Below are 16,298 nucleotides of genomic sequence, written 5' to 3' on the forward strand. Positions count from 1 at the left end.
GGCCGCCGAGTGACCGTCGGGCCTCTGCGTCCCGAGACACGGGCCCCCGGTCGCCTAGCAGGCCGCGCGACCTCGGGCCCGCGGGACGCAGGCCGACCAGCAGGCCGCGTGCCCCTCCGAGACCCGGGCGACCGAGAGGCCTGCAGGCCGCGGGCCGCCGAGCGACCCTCGGGCCGCGGGCGCCCCGAGACCCGGGCCGCCGAGCGGCCTGCAGGCTCCGTGGCCGCGGGCCGCCGAGCGACCCTCGGGCCGCGGGCGCCCGAGACCATGCCCGCCGGCCACCGAGCGCCCCTCGGGATGCGGGCGCCCGGGACCCGGGCCGCCGAGCGGCCTGCAGGCTCCGTGGCCGCGGGCCGCCGAGCGACCCTCGTGCCGCGGGCTCCCCGAGACCCGGGCCGCCGAGCGGCCTGCAGGCCGCCGGCTGCCGGCTGCCGGCTGCCGGCCGCCGAGCGACCCTCGGGCCGCGTGCCCCCGAGAGCCAGGCCGCCGGGAGACCGTCAGCACGCGCAGACTCGGGCTGCGCAGCCCCGGGCTGCCGGTGGACCCGCGGGCCCGCGGGACCCCGGTCAACCAGCAGGCCGCGCCGTCCCGTACCGCCGGGTAACCAGCACGGCGGCGGTCCCAGGCCCTCCACGCCCGTGCTGCCGAGCGGTCTGCAGGCCGCGGGCCGCCGAGCGACCCTCGGGCCGCGGGCGCCCGAGACCATGCCCGCCGGCCGCCGAGCGACCCTCGGGCCGCGGGCGCCCGAGACCCGGGCCGCCGGCCGCCGAGCGACCCTCGGGCCGCGCGCGCCCGAGACCATGCCCGCCGGCCGCCGAGCGACCCTCGCGCCGCGGGCTCCCCGAGACCCGGGCCGCCGAGCGGCGTGCAGGCCGCGGGCTGCCGGCCGCAGAGCGACCCTCGGGCCGCGGGCGCCCGAGACCATGCCCGCCGGCCACCGAGCGCCCCTCGGGATGCGGGCGCCCAGGACCCGGGCCGCCGAGCGGCCTGCAGGCTCCGTGGCCGCGGGCCGCCGAGCGACCCTCGGGCCGCCGGTCGACTTGCAGGCAGGTCGACCAGCCGGCCGCGGGCCGCCGAGCGCCCCTCGGGCCGCGGGCGCCCGGGACCCGGGCCGCCGAGCGGCCTGCAGGCTCTGTGGCCGCGGGCCGCCGAGCGCCCCTCGGGCTGCGGGCGCCCGGGACGCGGGCCGCCGAGCGACCTGCAGGCTCCGTGGCCGCGGGCCGCCGAGCGACCCTCGCGCCGCGGGCTCCCCGAGAGCCGGGCCGCCGAGCGGCCTGCAGGCCGCGGGCTGCCGGCCGCCGAGCGCCCCTCGGGCTGCGGGCGCCCGGGACCCGGGCCGCCGAGCGGCCTGCAGGCTCCGTGGCCGCGGGCCGCCGAGCGACCCTCGGGCCGCGGGCGCCCGAGACCCGGGCCGCCGGCCGCCGAGCGACCCTCGGGCCGCGCGCGCCCGAGACCCGGGCCGCCGGCCGCCGAGCGACCCTCGGGCCGCGCGCGCCCGAGACCATGCCCGCCGGCCGCCGAGCGACCCTCGGGCCGCGCGCGCCCGAGACCATGCCCGCCGGCCGCCGAGCGACCCTCGGGCCGCGCGCGCCCGGGACCCGGGCCGCCGGCCGCCGAGCGACCCTCGGGCCGCGCGCGCCCGGGACCCGGGCCGCCGGCCGCCGAGCGACCCTCGGGCCGCGCGCGCCCGGGACCATGCCCGCCGGCCGCCGAGCGACCCTCGGGCCGCGCGCGCCCGGGACCATGCCCGCCGGCCGCCGAGCGACCCTCGGGCCGCGCGCGCCCGGGACCCGGCCCGCCGGCCGCCGAGCGACCCTCGGGCCGCGGGCGCCCAGAGACCCGGCCCGCCGGCCGCCGAGCGACAGCACGCGCGGACTCGGGCTGCGCAGCCCCGGGCTGCCGGTGGACCCGCGGCCGCCGCTTGACCCGTGTATGCTTGCTGTTCATCTCCTGGAGATTCCTGCACCAAGCTGATTGAATGAGGAACATGGAAGCACTGTATATAGGCTTTGCATTTTTCTCTTCGTTTCCTGTACTTTGCCTTCGTTTCCTTTGCGTGTGCTCTATTTTATTGTACATGTTATATTGCTTGTTATTTTTTTATTCATTTAAGGTAGGACCGCTTTTATGCGTTTCTACACCTCCCCGCCCCCCCCCCCCCGCCCCGCGTCTCCCTCCTCTGGTGCCCGCCCCAAATGAGGTCGCATCATCTTTCATAGTGTACATCCTGGGCCAGCATAAGCTTTCCAAGAATAAAATGCCCCCCCGCCTTTCCTTCCCAAGGACACCACGAACACCTCCTGTCCTGTGCAGTGCTTTTTCACCCACCGCCAGCAGAGGGCCCTCTCTGACAGACCCAGGAACTCCCCTGCTCCGAGTCATCCAGGAGAGGCTGTTCCGTTCTGTGTGAAACGGGTGGGGTGGGCTGATGAGACATCATTGCTTAGAAGGCCATCGGGTTCACCGGTTCGGTGGCAAGAGAGAACATCCTCATCCTCCTTGAGGTTGACTCGGAAGGTCTTCGGGCCCGCAGGACACCGCCCCCAAATGGGCCTCCGTGGCATAGGGAGATTTTGCCATGCGAGGTGACAACAGGAGGGGAACACGGACCCTCCTTTCCTTCTCCCGTCTGAAAGCAGGAAGAAAATCTCTCACGGGAACAGGGTGGTGGAGGGGGCGGCCGGGAGGTGTAGAGATGAGGACTGACTGCTTTCCTGTCTTAAGAAATCACGAATCATCCAAGTGGGACCGCTCATAACACACAGAGGACAGAAGTGTGGACGAGATGAGGAGAATGTGTAAGGGAACGTCTTCCACAAGAACTCTTTTCCATAGGCCGACTTCAAGACTTTCCAACATCTCTAGGTTTAGGGGTGGACTGAGTGCCATGAAAGAATGGACATTCAGCAGCCTGTCTACATCATCTCCAAAGAAGGGAAAATGCTGAAACGTCCCTAGCTCCACAAGCCTAAGGGTCTCCCTGCTCCGGAGAGTTGGAGCATATGCGTGCTTCCATGCCTACACAGATCTTGCGCTTTAGGGAAACCACAAACTAGGCAGGAGCCTGGACTTCTACAAGGCAGTCCATGTTCACACGGGTCACTGTGGTTGGCTTCCTTACTTTCATTGGATTGGATTGGGGTGGGGTGGGGTGGGGTGGGGTGGGGTGGGGTGGGGGGCGGGGGGGGGCGGTGACAAATGTCCAAGGATGAGGCATCCTAAAGAAGGAACGTGTGTGGTCCAAGCTACCCGAGGTCGCCATCCTCATTGTAGGAAGAGGACCTCTTTGGGGAGTGTGGGGAGGGGGGAGGCAAGGTAGAAGGTATGCAGATAAGGTTTGGGGGAGGGAAAAAAAGACATTTCGGTCCTAAAGCTAGTCATTTCGAAATGGGAAACAAAGGACACAAGGGAAAAGCTAAAACTGGGCACAGGCGATTGGAAAAGGTTTCTGAGGAGAAGAATCTTCGGAAAGGAATGGGAACCGTGGTCAGGACTGCTTAAGATGAGGATGGATTCAAGGACACACATGAGTGTTCGTATCAACAGGAAACCAGTGCAAAACTAGAATTCAGTTTTCTGTCTCTCGGTGAAAAAGGCCAACTTTGGGCTCGGGCTTGGGTGTTTCTTCTATTGCTCTGCTCTCTCCGTCATGAGAGAGAAAGCTTTCCTTCCTTTTTCCGGAAGGAAGGAAGGAAGGAAGGAAGGAAGGAAGGAAGGCAGGCAGGCAGGCAGGCAGGCAGGCTTATGTCTTCTAAAAATCATCACTTCTTTTCTAGGTTACCTTTATCAGGTCTTGGGGGACTCACGTGGACTTAGTCCTCTTGATATTCAAAGAGCCAGGGTTGGCTCACAAGGAAAGAGGCTTCTCTCTTTGCCTAGCAAGTCTTTCCCTGGGATGTGGGTGACGTGGCTAAGGAGGCACTGTTCCCCAGTGACCTATCTAACTGTTTTACACTCGTTGGGGTATTTTGGACACATTTGCCCCCAAACCGAATGACACATGAAGTCTTTTGCACTTAGAATGCATGTTGAGAGAGGATCCAAGAGGAGAGGGCCTAGCTCAAGAATGTGTTCTCTCTCCTTCGAAAGCAGAGCCATGAAACGGAGTAGGCTTCCTGGAGAGCTTTCCTGACATGGGAAGCGTTGTCGAAGAGGAAGGAACGTGAAGCCTTCTTTGGCTTGTGTCTATACACGGGTGTGTTCCAGCTGCTCTGGAAATGATGGGATCCTTCTTCTCTGCCCTGGCATACAGGGTTTTCGGTCGTCCAAATGGAGGCTCACACGACAGGGACTGAGCCCAGTATCAAGGAGATATTCCACCCGAGTTTCATGCCGAGGCGGCAACAACAGCCTCTTGAAAGATGATGGGGGGTGGGGGGGGGCCACACGTGGATCAATTCCATTCTGTCCATTCAACAGAGGGTCGGGGCTACAGCAGACCCCAGAGAGGGACAGCAGACCCCAGAGAGGGGCAGCAGCCCGGCCGGCCACTGGGTCTCCATGTCTCAGGCTTCCTGGGGAACCTCACCCCCCCCCCCCAGGTCCCCGCCGCCCCCCGCATTCCGCCACCCACCTTGGTGCATTTCGAATGGCTCCAATTGTAAATAGATGCTGGTGGGAAGATTTCTACAGGTTACCTGCAATGGCTGACCTGTCATGCTTGTCACCCTGGGGGAAAACAATTCTCTTTGTCCCCAGAGGCGTCAGACCTCCTCTCTCAGGAACCCCTGAGCCCCGGCCACTGGACTTCACTCCACTGGCACGTAGTAAGGGTCATCCAAACGTTCCTGTGACGGTGAGTATGGTTTCCATGTGGGTTGAAGCCTTCCCTTGCTGCAAGCCTTCTGTCCTCACCATGGCATAGAGACGGTTAAAAAAAAATTGTGTTTGCCACTTTGGGTATACCTTCCACAGCCTGCAGTGATCAAGGCACCCACTTCGCTGGGCAAGTCCTATGAGCCTTCACAAAAGCTCTTGCAAACTTCTTGGGACCATCACTTTTCCAGTCACGCTCAATCATCAGGCAAGATTGACAGGGCCGATGGGAAAACTGGACTCCGAGAAGAACGAGTGACCTACGTGGGGCTGAATGAACTGAGGACTAGGATGATAGTGTGTGTATGACTACTTGTCTACAATAGGACTGATTGGGGAAGCCGCTGGGGGCGGGGGGGGGGGGGCAGGGTGCGGATACCTTAGGAGCTTGGGATGAACATATACACATTCCTATACGTAAAGTGGATGATCAACAAGCTCTTACGACTTGGCACAGGAAACTATACTCAATACTTTGTAATAACCTGTAAGAGAAAAAAAATCTGAAACAGAATCTATATCTATCTATCTATCTACCTATCTTTCTATCTAAATCACTGTGCTGTACACCTGAAACTGCACGACATTATAAATGCTTCCATTATTTCAAACAGAAAAGAATCTCCTAACCTGAGTGAGAGAGAGAGAGAGAGAACAGGACGGATTGTGAAATCTTTTCTTTTCCAGCTACAAGGGAAAATGAAAACAAACAAAACCCAATTTATTTTAAAAGTTGGACATCCATTTGGTGACTTGTACCCTTGTCAGCAAAATGGAATCACTTCTCTTTTTCTCCCTACCTGCTCCGTCCAGAATTCAGAAACTCTCCGTGAGGCTCCTTATTTCTTTGGCAAGAGAGTCACTTGCACGCGTTCCTTAGAGGCCCACGTTACGTTTCCATAAAACGGGAATACACACTTGTGGATATGAGATTCTGGTGCTATTCATTTTCCTTAGGGTGTTGCTTTTCACCTGAAAACCGGACTGGATCCTGAAGTCTTTCAAGTTGCCCCCAATATCTGGCTACAACTCTCTCCATGAATGTTTCCCACTTTCGCCCACCCTTTTGACTTGGCATCACTGACAACGAAAACGGCCCTTTGCCTGAAGCCCTACAGACCGAAGCTGGAGGACTTGGTGAAAACTTTAGAGACATGGCCACCACAGCTCCTGTGGAAACCATCCTGGTGCCTGTTTCTGTGAGAGCCAGTCTGAAAGTCGAACCAAACACCCGACATCATCACAGCCATTTCAAACTGCTAAAGTTGCTTCCACCCTAACATCTACAAATCTTCTTCACTGACACCGCCCCCCACACGCTCCCCCCCCCCCCCCCACTGGTTTATAATCGGCTCCAGTGATGGACCTTTGTCTTCCTTTGGTTTCCATACAAGTGCCTCTTAGGAAATAACCTGATTGCTTGCACCACAGGCCTAGTTTTTGGGAGCCCATCAACATCACTGCCTCCTGAGAGGAGATATGATAACTGTTTCACAGAACCGACCTGTTCTCAGAACTCAGAAACAGTTTCCATGAAATGGAGGCCTCTACTAACCTATTTTCTCCCTTTCCCTCCCTCCCCGCCTCCCTCCCTCCCTCCATCTCCCTCTCCCTCACACACACACACACACACACACACACACACACACACACACACACACACACACACACACACACACAGTCACCAGGTCAGCTTTCAATATGTTCAGAGTAGGCCGCCCCAAAATGTGTCTCCTTGAATTCAAGTCGCTTAAGAACTGGACAGCACAAGACCGGACATTCTGGCCCTCCTTTCTGTCCTCCCACAGCAGAGCACGATCTCAAGTTAAGACGTTTGCTTCCACGCATGTCCGTGATTCTCAAATGGTTTAGTGGGGTTTCCTGGGTTAGGAAAAAGAGGGGACTCCTATTTGCCTGAGACAAGGAGAAGTTCTCACACAACCTTCACCCATCCCTCCCTCCCTCCCTCCCTCCCTCCCTCCCTCCCTGCAGTTTGGAGGGGGCAGCCTAAGGGTGGGGAAATTGGGGAAGGAAAAAAAAAAGCCGTTCGATAAAGGGGAGCTCGAGGCAAAGTCAAAGGCTCCCGATCTGACCGGAGAGCATTCTGCATTTGAATGAAGCGATTGAACAAGGCCCTGCGGAATGAAGCGTCCGGACTTCCCCTCCCCCTCTCCCGGCAACTATCAGCCCTGGCGACTTGGGAAGGAGCGAGCGGTGGAGAAGCGGGCGGGGGCGGGGGCGGGGGCGGGGGCGGGACCAACAGACAATAGCCGCTGCCTGCCTGCCTGCCTGCCGGGCTGAGGCCTGAGGGCTGCGGGCCACGCTGGTTTCTGCAACTCAATCCCTTCCAGGAAGCACCTGTGATGACTGCTTGGCAGGGAATGGTCAAAGCTGAACTCTCTTGGCCTATTTCTGAAAAAGGCCTGAGTCTCAGCTACGACAGATTTTCTGGATTTCTTGGCCCATGCGCAGACCCGCACCCTCCCATCCTGTCAGATCCTTTGTACCCACACCTCCCCTGGGAGAGTTCGTTGGCCTCGTCTGGAACATGAACAAGCAAAACCAAACATAGTGTGACATGATGTATTGGTCTTTATTGAAAAGAAACGTGCTCCTCTCGCACACCTGAGGGCAGGAAGCAAAGGCACGTTCTCAGCAGGACGGGGGACAGGGAACCCGAACCCAGGCCGGTCAGCAGTGGCCCCCTGCCCCCCACCGCCCCGCCCTCCCCATCCCCGTCTCTCCCAGGCCCACGTGGGGCCTCCCTTCCCTGCCTCTCTCTGTGCCCCTCGTCTCCAGCTCCCCCAGCCCAGCTTCCGCACCCCCCCCCCCCCCGGCCCCGGGAAGGGGAGGCATGTCTGTCCCAGCTCCAGTTCTGATATTTCACTTGTGAAACTTCCCTAGGCCCAGGTGCCAGCTTGCCGTCCTGCTGCTTCATGTCCGTCTCTATCAGCCATGCCCAAAGGGCACGGGAAATTATGGACAGCAAATAGCACACCTAGACGGTGTGTGCGTGGGGGGGGGGGGTGTCCCTTCTCCAGGAAGCAGTGAGGGAACAAAAGGAGGCCTGGGGGAAGGAGTCCTGGGTGCCTATCATCGCGCCCCCGCCCCCCCACCGCCCCGCAGAGCACCATTCATTTCCATCTCCGCATCTGAAGGACACATAGTCCTGGTTGAAGCAACTTGATGAGGATTCCCCTCCTAACGACGTGACAGAACCTATGAAGAACTGCACTCCTTGAATCCATAAATGCTAACGGGATCCAAGGAGTTTTCCATCAATGGCAGAAAAAGAAATGGTCCTGAACATAATAACTGCCAAGTATTCCTCTAGACGGAGGCATCATTCACTTTTTCTTAACTTTTTTTCTTTTCATGTTTTACAATAAACTGTATATATTTAGAGTGTACAATTTGGTACCCCAATCTTCCAATTCATTCCCCCCCAACCCTCCCCGCTTTCCCCACTTGGTGTCCATATGTTTGTGCTCTACATCTGTGTCTCTCTTTCTGCCTTGCACACCAGTTGATGTGTACCATTTTTCTGCAGTCCACATATATGTGTGAATATACAATATTTGTTTTTCTCTTTCTGACTCACTCTCATTCACTTGTTAACAACAGTAACGATGACGACGACAAGGACAAGGATAAGGACCGGAAAAACAACAACAGAGAGAGCACTGGGCGAGTTTTCCACTTCTTAAAGGAAGGAGGCCGTGTTCCCAGGCAGGTTGGCTCAGCTGCACAGTTCCCTCCGGTGACTATTCCTGGGGGCACCGTCGAGGTGATGCACGAAACACACAGGAGGAGGCCTTCTTGAATGTCCTGCCCAGGAAATGGGGACATGATTCCAGCAGTGGCGATGGCTGCCCTTCTCTTTAGGGTGACACACGGGCCTGATGGCACCGGGCAAACCCTCCCCTCCCTCCCTCCCTCCCTCCCTCCCTCCCACCTACCTTCCTTCCTTCCTTCCTTCCTTCCTTCCTTCCTTCCTTCCTTCCTTCCTTCTTGAGGCTCTTGGCCTCCCCACTGAAAGGAAGAGCCCAGGGCCCAGCAGCAAAGACCTTCTGCTGATCCTTGCCAGGGGGCTCTCATTTTACACACTTGAATAGGATCAGTAGACACCGTCATCTCATGAGAAGCAGAAAATATCATCTAAAAGCCTACTTTCCTGGTGTCTCAGCGTCCAGGGCTCCTCCTTCTCAGGGATCTTGTGCTCTGTAGGGATAATTCACATGCTGGGGGAGTAGGTTCCCAATAGCATCTTATGAAATGGATTACAGGATGTCTTCCTTTGAAAAAGATAAAGATTATTTGGGAAAGTTATTCATATGAAGCACATGGATGATATCCTCTCTGATCTATATATTAGAGTTGACCGTTGAACAACCAACATGGGGGATTAGGGGGGCCGACCCCACACACACCATTGAGAACCCATGCATAACTTCACAGTCCAAGCTCTGTATCGGGGCTTCCACCTCTGGGTACTCAGCAACCAGAGATCCTGCAGTGCCATAGTGCACAGCTATGGAAAACATCCCCTTATGAGTCACACACACACACACACACACACACACACACACACACACACACGCGCGCGCACGTGCTCGAGCGCAGACATCTCAACTTTGTTACCCAAACGTTAGTGGTGTTCGAATAATCTTAGAAGTGATGACTGCTGTCTGATGAAATCAATGGATCCATCAATCAATCTATGACACTACACTTTGTATTTCCTAGTCTCAAAATTATTTGGAATTTGGCTCCTTAGAAGTTTAGCTTGGTCCTTCAAGGACAGTGTCAGTTGGAGAGAAAATAACATTTCTTCAAATCATGGAAGTGAAATAGTCCTGGACGCTTATGTGAAACATTAACATAATTTTTCTTCTTTATTTTATAAGATAACTGGAATTAGGAAGAAAATCTCCTCGTGAAAAACCAGGTGCTACCTTTCCTTGACTGATGATCGAAGAGGAGAAAGCATTTTCTGGGCCCATGCAACTTGAGAGAAGTTCTAACTTTTCTGGAAAAGAAAGATTCCCACCCTCCCCTTGCTCGGCCATGCTAGAAACCTTCCCCTGCCCCAAACTCTGACGTGTCCCCTTGTTTGGCCTCACTGTGTGTCGTCCGTGGGCACGGGAACACACTTGCGTTCCGTAACAGGAGAGCCTATGGAGAAAAGATCTCTGCCCACTTTCATGGGATCTGCATTGCTGGCTAGGTAAACCTAAGACATCAAAAGAAGTGCCTTGGAACACATGCTCCTTCCACACTGGTCACCTCATAGGATTCCTAAATGACTCTGGTTCAGCACTCACTCGACTTGGCTGTGTTTCTGTGCTTCCTGACCTAAAGGATCTATCTGGATATGCCACCCGATAGAAGCTGAAATAAATTCACTTTGGACGTGTGTGAATGCCGTTCATACAGAGAGTGGGGACTGCAGGGAGCTCTTGTGGATAAAGAAAAATGGGGGAACACATGTAGGCGACAGCACATAAAGTATAGAAAGATACACGAAGGTTTCCTTCGTTCGCGGGTTGGGAAGGGGGAACGACAGAACATTCCCTGCTTCTACTCTACGCACGCAGGCAGGCAGGCAGGCAGGCAGGCAGGCAGGCAGGCAGGCACCGGAGTGGGGTGGGGTGGGGGGAGCTGGCTCCTTACCCCACCCACCAGGGACGCGTGCGCGTTTAAAGAGACCAGGAGGAACGTGGTGGCGGTGGCGATGAGGAAGGAGGACCACGTTCAAGGTGTGGATTTGCGGTGAGGGCTACGTGAGGTGACTAAGAACTCGGTGCAGTGAGCGGCCCATACAAGGACAGAAGCGATGGTCCCCTAATGCTTGCAGGGCCTGGCCAGGAGCATGAACGGGCGCCCGTGTCCCCAGGTTGGCATCATGACACTAGTTCATCCCTGTGAAACAGGATGTGTTTTCTGTGTTCTCCTGTCTTGACAAACACACGTCTTTACCTGTGTCTCCGTACAACGACGGTCTCTGCGTGACAGTCGGCAGAACATCCCCAGGGACAATTATCACAGAGACCTGAGGTTCTGCTTGGCTGGCAATGCTTGTGTGAATACTGCAGTGAGATACAGACAGACAGACAGACAGACAGACAGACAGACACACACACACACACACACACACACACACACACACACACACACACACCCCTACGTATAATTATGTGTATTTAATATGATATCTGTATTGATTTTCTGTCTCAGATGACGAATGATGCTGTCAGCCTCATGATTTTCACACAGGGTTTCTGTGTGTGTCCTACTGTCGGGACAACATAGCCGGTCTGTGTCATGGAAGCAGAGACACCGTGGGAGTCACAGGAATGAAGACCTCGTTCTAGGAACTGGACCTTCCAGAGGCCTGGGAGCAGCTGGGCAGGGCAGGGCTGGGCTGGGCTGCGGAGGAGGGGAGGGGAGGGAAGGCTGTGGCTCTCAGTCCTCTGAGTGCCCGGTGGCAGTGGCGGAGGTGGCAGTGCCGATGGAGCTGTCAGCGCCCACAGGGAAAGGTAGCCACCGATGTGCGGGGCCACAGGGGAGACATGGAGAGACTCGGGGGAAGGCACAGCTGTCCCTCGGTGGATCTGCGGCCAGGCAGCCAGGAGTGGCCTGGGCCACTGTCGTCCAGGGGGCACCAGCTGGGAACACTAGCCAGACGCAGGGCGGCGGGGGTGGGTGGGTGTGTGTGTGTGTGTGTGTGTATGTGTGGATGGACAGCCTTCCACCCTGCACCTCTGTGCCCACCTGTCACCGTGTGGGATGGCGACAGCCTGCAGAGAGCCTTGGCTGTGGCTTCACTTCCAATGCCTACATCCCATCCAGCGTTCTCTTCGCACCAGCCCTACCCTGGGGTCGCACGGGGAGGGGGAGACTCAGAAAGGCGGTTCCCAGGCTGCCCCCGCATGGAAGTCACATGAGCCTCCGGACATGGCCGTGCCACGTCAAACACGCGTCTGGAGGTAGGTCAGACTTTACATTGTGTTACGGTTTGTTTTCTTGGGAGAAGTTGTGTCTCTTAGGCCAGGAGCAACTGGAATTGTCGGTCAAAGTCCTCAGGCAGCCCTTTGACTTGGAGGCCGAGCACAAGTTTGACACGGTATGTTTCCGGTGACATGGAATTGCAGATGGCCCACGAAGCATGCTCTCGGCAATACTGCCAAGCCTGTGGTCTCACAGGGGACGGTCTCCTCGACCGAGATGTCACCATCTCGGGAGTCCGCACCTGGAGCGACACGGTGACCTCAGGACGGGCGCCCTGTCTGTGCGCCCCATCCGGATGCGCGTGGACGGGAATGGAGCAGCTCTGGGAACGGTGGACGATGCCAGCTCTTGTTCTTCTGCTCTGCTGCCTGCCGTGCACGGCTGTGGAGAGGGACGCGCCGCTGTGGAGAGGGATGAGCCGAGTCCAGTGTCTCTGAACCCACCCCAGGCAAAGAGGAGCAGGACAGTGGGTGTGGGCCCTCCCTCGTGTGTGGCCAGGATCCTGTGCGGGGGGAGAGTCCCTGGCCCTCCCGCTGAGAGGAAGGTGCGAGAGGTGGATCGGCGGCGGCGTCTTTCCTCGGGGCCCCAGAGCTTCTGCGGCTCCGATCTCCCCTCTTCACAGTTCTAGTTGGCGCCCGCCCCAGCACAAACCTACCTGAGAGCTTCCCTGGTATCCGGAAGCGATGGCTTTGTGTTTTGAGGACGCAAGGGGAGAAAGAGCTGAGCAAAGCTTTTCCCTGGAACCTGAGTGTCTATGGGTGTGTCTGGCCCATCACCAGCGAGCGTGCTGAGTGCCACTTCCTGAGGGCAGGTGCTCTTTAAGGAAAGTATGGCTTCGTATCTTTCTGACACGCAGGCCCTTCTAGAATGTGGAGCGAGTTTCTCAAGAATCCCAGCAGAATCCCAGGTGCTGTGGAGGCTAGGGCCTCAAAGGTCCGGCTCCATCCCCTCTCTCCATCCTGGCCTGGCCTGGCCTGGCTGGGCCCCTAAGGACCCTGCTGGCCTCTAGAGTGGCCCCTGCTTCTCGGTTGGTTTCCACGCTGCTGCTCACAGAGCCATCTTCTCCAAAGGCAGCCGACCGCCGTATTCCTTCCGTGGAGGCCTGGCACGGCTCTCCTCGGCTTGGATGATAGCATGAGAGGACTGACAAGCTGGGTCCTTCCTCCAGGGCTGACCTTTTACAAACTCCGCCTTGAAGAGGGGTAAAGTCAGCATGTCATTCTCACGTGTAAGATGGGACCCGAGGGGCCCGTTCCTAGCTCTACCACTTGGGAGAGTGGGGGACTCTTCCGTCAAGGAAACGGAGAGCTCATACTTGATGGTGCGGTTGTCAGAAGCCTTTTTCTAAGCCTCCCCTGGCCCCACCGTGTCAGAAAGACGTGTCCCTCCACCTGCCGGGGACTTGATGAAGGAGAGTCACTCTGGTAGAAGTACCCGAAGCTCGATGACTTCACTGCCGTCTCCCTTTCTCTGGCACGGGCCCGCCCCTGGAGGAGCCCTGTCTTCACCTGGCCGTGACGGCACCGCTCAGGGGAGCTGGAGACAGGACCCCAATGAGGGCAGGTGGATGGGAGCCTGTTCAAAATGACCTACACACCCAATCTGCCGTAGACATGGTCCACAGATCGTGGACGTGCCTGTGCCCCCGAAGACATCCGTGTGGCCCCGGGCATCCGGCAGCCATCTTCTCCATGTTCTCCTGACCTGTGCTCTCGCTCTTTTCTCCGGAGCACTCGCCTGATGATTCGTGGGGGCATGAAACCCCAGCTGGCAGGAGCCAAATGATCTTCCCAACACAAGGGAAAAGAAGAGGTGGGGTCCCGCATCCATCCAATGTTTCTGTGCCTAAGAATGAGTTTCTAAGAAATCTCATCCTCCTTTAGCTCCCTTAACACCCCCCCCACCCCGGCGCCCGCCAGCCCGGGCCATAGTATAGTTACTTTCCCAGATTTCCTCCCTCTCCTCAGCAGAACCGAAGAGATTGTAGGTGTTGCCACTTCTCTGAGTCTTTCTTTGCTTTCTTAGGAGGGCTGCCCCATGTCACGTAAAACTTGGAAGACATACATGCGTGAGCATCTCTCCTTGTGATTCTAACCCAGGGAAGAGCATTTAAAACTCGAAAGGAGGCAAACTAGGGTTCAGGCACCCAGAGTTGAGCTGGGTGGCCACTGGGAAGAGAGTTCCAGACCCCTTCCTGTTTGGGGGAGGGGGAAATCTCCCCCTCTGCCCCTCTTGAGTCCTCGTGGCTGGACTCATCCTAACATGGACTCAAGGCGGATAGAGGAAGCGGGAGCGGGAACACGTGTTCGTTTGTTGTTGTTGTTGTTGTTTTACCTTCTAGCCGTGAGAAGTGGCTGAGGCGGGCAGCTTTTCGACTGTGTAGACCAAGGGACAGTACATGTGTGAGACAGGGATCAGACCGAGAGACTTAGCTTTCGGGTGCGCCCTGAGGGAAGGAAGAATCTAAACAGAGTTTGGGCTTGGGGGGGGTCCCTGAAAGAAGTCACAGTGTCTGTCTCCCTAGGCTTCTCGGCCCCAATGAATTCCCTACTTTGGGGATCGGAGCGTCCTCCTAACTCCAGGTGCAGATGCAGGGAGTGCGCCTTTCACCCGAGAGAGAGATGGATGTCTCGCTTTCAGGGAGACACAAAGAAGAGCCCGAGGGTCCCTCTTGTGTTGGCCGCCTGCTTGAGGTCACCGTCACGCCAAATGATCACTGTGCCACGGAGGTGCATTTTGGCGTGGCCTATCCTGGGCTCCACAGCCACCTCCCTGAGAACGGGTATGGTCAGAACCGTAGGAAGCTCAAGGGCGCCGCCAGCCGGTTTCAAAAACGTATCTGTCAGCACCTGCTGGCTGCAACCGCGAGGTTTGCAAGTGCCCTCCGCATAATTCTCCCCCTCCCCCGCAACGACGTCATCACTTCCAATCCTGGCGAACAATGTATGGAACCTTTGCTGGGGTTTTCGTTTGTTTCTCTTTTGTGGGGTTTCTCTCTCTCTCTCTCTCTCTCTCTCTCTCTCTCTCTCTGTCTCTCTGTCTCTGTCTCTGTCTCTGTCTCTGTCTCTGTCTCTGTCTCTCTCTGTCTCTCTCTCTCTGTCACACGCGCTCTGATGTTCGGGGCCTAATGGGAGAAATGAAATCAAGCGAGGGGTTTTGCCCTCAGGTTGCCTTGGTCTCGGGTTGACTTGTGTGCGCTGAGAAAGACGGCCTTTACTGAAGGCCCTGCGCAGACTTTTTGACACCCCCGATCCATGGAATCCTGAAGCTGTGGAACCTAGAAATCTTTCGGTCTCCTTTTGATTTGGAAATCTTCTCCTTGACAGAAAGAAGCCCATTTAAAAGAGAAAAAGAAAAAGTGGAACTGCATGAGCAGATCGGTTTTTAGATCTCAGCCGGGCGGCTGCCCGGTTCTCTGGGGAGAACTGTCTTCATCTTGCAAATCTGTACACACAGCCCACAGTGGCCTGGGATGGAGGCCAGTGGACTGGATTGGGCAGAACCTGAGACCAGAGGAAAGAGAAAAAAAATAAGAAAAATGGTGGTGGTGGTTGGGGGGAGGGGGAAGAGGTCTGCTTTGAAAAATAGGAACTGCTGGCAGGGCTCCCTCACCCCCACCCCCCCACCCCAAAGTAGGACTGTGTATCCAGGCGTAGAAATGATACTGCGCCAAGAAGGCAAGCGCTGTTGAGACTGCTGTTCCTATGATGTTACAAACCGAAAGCGATGCTTTCTGGTCGAGGCTCTCCATGACAATCTGCTAAGCAAATCACACGTTGGCTGTTTTGGACGTTCTCTGCAGTTTTCATTGGGAGTGAGGAAGAGCCGTTTGTACATGTTTTGATACAATGTTTTGAATGCTGTGGGACCATGGTATGTTTCCGCCGTGGATGAACAAGGTTGCCTTTTCCAGCTTCCGCTTGCATGGTCATTTCCTGGTCCTGACGACCCCCCCCGCCCCAAGTGAGGGAGGCCTGTGTGTCTTTGTGTCCATTTAGAAGGGTTGGTGCTTGATGCCAGCATGATATCCAAATCTTGATTTTGGACTTACCAAACTACTGTTGGGAGTTTGTTTCTTGTCTTAATCTCCCTTAACTCTTGCAGTCACCTGAGTGTCCACTCTTGATTTCGCGTCTCTCTCTGCCTCTGTCTCTGTCTCTCTCGCTCTTTCCTTTTGTTGATTTCTTCAAGGCAAGCCATCTTTTTCCTCCTCCTCCTCCTCCTCCTCCTCCTCCTCCTCCTCCTCCTCCTCCTCCTCCTCCTCCTCCTCCTCCTCCTCCCCCCCCTCCTCCTCCTCCCCCACCACCCTCCTCTTCCTCTTGCTCCTTTCTCTGCCCCCCTCCCCCCTCCCTCCCTCCTCCCCCCGCCCTTTTAAAATGGAAGTCTAACAGACTGACAAGAGTATATTGGTTTTCAGGTGTATACCCTAGCGAGTGGCTATGTTTACACATGGCCCAGGGATCTCCGTGATA

The sequence above is a fragment of the Hippopotamus amphibius genome, chromosome 15 (genome assembly GCF_030028045.1).
Source record: "Hippopotamus amphibius kiboko isolate mHipAmp2 chromosome 15, mHipAmp2.hap2, whole genome shotgun sequence".
Classification (NCBI taxonomy): domain Eukaryota; kingdom Metazoa; phylum Chordata; class Mammalia; order Artiodactyla; family Hippopotamidae; genus Hippopotamus; species Hippopotamus amphibius.